Source organism: Mesocricetus auratus, unplaced genomic scaffold, assembly GCF_017639785.1.
Source record: "Mesocricetus auratus isolate SY011 unplaced genomic scaffold, BCM_Maur_2.0 Super-Scaffold_100676, whole genome shotgun sequence".
Classification (NCBI taxonomy): domain Eukaryota; kingdom Metazoa; phylum Chordata; class Mammalia; order Rodentia; family Cricetidae; genus Mesocricetus; species Mesocricetus auratus.
Genome location: NW_024429266.1, coordinates 177,686,371 through 177,688,992, shown reverse-complemented (window position 1 = coordinate 177,688,992; position 2,622 = coordinate 177,686,371).

Sequence of the window (2,622 nt, the reverse complement as noted above, 5' to 3'; positions counted from 1 at the left end):
TAATAGAGGGAGCCACTATAGGTTTGAGGAGAGATATGGCACTATGGAGATTTCCAGAGATCTACAAGAATGACACCAACTGGCAATCTAAGCAATAGTAGACAGGCTACCTTAAATGCTCTCCCCCTATAATGAGATGGATGACTACCTTATATGCCATACTAGAGCCTTCATCCAGTGGCTGATGGAAGAGGCAGACATCCACAGCTAAACACTGAACTGAACTCCTGGAACCCAGTTGCAGAGAGGGAGGAGTGATGGGCACAGGGGTCAAGACAGGCTGATGAAGCCCACAGAAGCAGCTGACCTGAACAAGGGGGAGCTCATGGACCCCAGACTGATGGCTGAGAGACCAGCATGGGACTAATCCAGACCCCGGAATATGGATGGCAGTGAGGAGGCCTTGGCAATCTATGGGATCAGCATTTGTCCCTGGCCTAAGAATGGACTTTGAGAGCCCATTCCACCAGGAGGATGTGCTCTTGGCCTGAATACATGGGGGAGGGCCTGGGCCATGTCCTGGATGATTGGGAGACTTTGGGGATCCCCGATGGAGTGCCTCACCCTTCCTGGTGAGCAGAGGGAAGATGGGATGGGGGACTAGTGGGGTTAGGGGAGGAGGAGAGGGAGACGGATTGGGGATTGACATATGAAGCAAGCTTGTTTCTAATTTAAATAAATAAATAAATAAAAGAAAAGCCATGACAGAATCTAGACGAGTGAATTTTGATGGCCTTTCATATCAGTCAAGCCACTACTGAGTCACCAACAGTAGAATCCAAAATTGCCCAGTATCTTTTCCTCTGGGACTGCACACCTGTGTGTAGAGGAAGCAGCACTAACCATGGAAGTTCGTGCTTGCTGCATTGGCATTTCTGGTTCAATGGCAGGAAGGAAGTAAAGTGATTGAGGATAATTTTTATGGATGCTGCTCCTCCAGAGAGTTGGCTGGAAGACATGTCTAAATTCTGTTCCATGGTCTTGACTCTTCCACTTGTCAGGACACTGAAAAAACCACACGTGATATCGCTACACTCAAGGATCACATCCCAGTTCTGCCCCAGATGCTGAGAGCAGGTGAAGCTCTTCCTGTGCTGTCTGAATCCTTCTTATAAAAATCCTACTGAGGAATCATGTGGGCTTTTGTGCTCCAGGCTGGACAGCATCTCAATGGAAAGCTATGGGATACTGCTTTTTTCGGGTTAGATTTTGTTATTTGTAGGTCTCTTGGAGGAGTGCTTTTTTAAAAAGTATAATTTGCGGTTACACTCTTAAAGAAAATTGACTCTCCCTCTCCCAGGAGTTACCAATTGCCACTGACTCCTTGGCTAGGAGTGGAACTGTGTATTCACCTTCTGTCTTCACGTGGGGATTTGGTCTGAATTTAGCTCTCACAGATCATGTGCATGGTGTCATAACCGCTGTGAGTTCATATGTGCAGCTTTCCTGTTGTGTATAGGAGGTACTGTTTCTTGGATTCATCTACTCACTGCCTTTGGCTCTGAAATTCTTTCAGGTCCCTCTTCTGCAATGATCCCTCTATTTTCTCTTCTACCTGGCTCTTCTATACTCCACTCCAATTTGATCATTCCCTATTCTATTATTCCTCTTTAAGCCTTTATACTACTAACTTCTATGTATATTCCCTTGGAAAAATACCTCCTCCCATGGTTCCTTATCAATTTCCTGACCTCCAGGGGTATTACCAATGAAACTATGCTATAGATGTTTTAGGGATGACTATTCTAGAGTTTCTTATTCTTGGTACCTTAATCGGTTATAGGAGTCTGTGTTAGCACCATGGACTACAAATAGAAGCTACTCAGATAAGGGTTGAAAGACACATTGGTCCATATGTAAAAGGGTAAGCCATTAGGTGGCAGTTTAATATTATGTCCATTTAGCAGAATAATTGTAGTCAGTTTTCCCCCAGGGTCTATGATGCCTCTAATCTCTGTCTAGTCTAGTTTTTGGCTAGACAATGGTGCTAGGTATGGAATTCATATTTTGAATCAGGACTTAAAATACAATCAGGAAGCGATTTGTTACTCCTGTTGTGTTGGTGCCACTACTGCACCAGTGGGCGTGTCTTGCCAGGCTGTTCAACATTATAACTCACAGGGTTCATAGTTGGGTACAATTGATTATTTCTTTTCTCCTCCAGTTGTGTGCACAGCAATCTAGCACTATGAAGGCTAACCAGTAGAGATGAAGCTTACATAACCAGTAAGTATGTCCATGTTCTACGACTCACATACATGCTGTCATCAGCAATAAGATCTTACCACCATGTTCTGGAGGACAACCAATAGAATTGGCAATACCTGTAATGTTTGGGGGATCTATGGTATTTCATTGGTCAACAATGCTAAAAGAGGTAATCCATTCCTGGCACTGGGCTTTTTATTTGTTACCCTGTGGTATCTAGTATGATAATTGTCAACCTGTTGTAAGGTATCTCCATTTTAATGCTCTCTCTGTCTGTCTGTCTGTCTGTCTGTCTGTCTGTCTGTCTGTCTGTCTGTCTCAGGTGTGTATGTGCATGCCCTCACGTGCTTCTATAGTGATAGATAGGTTTCCATATGACCTTTTTGAAGGGCCTTTAGTGTTATTTATAACTCT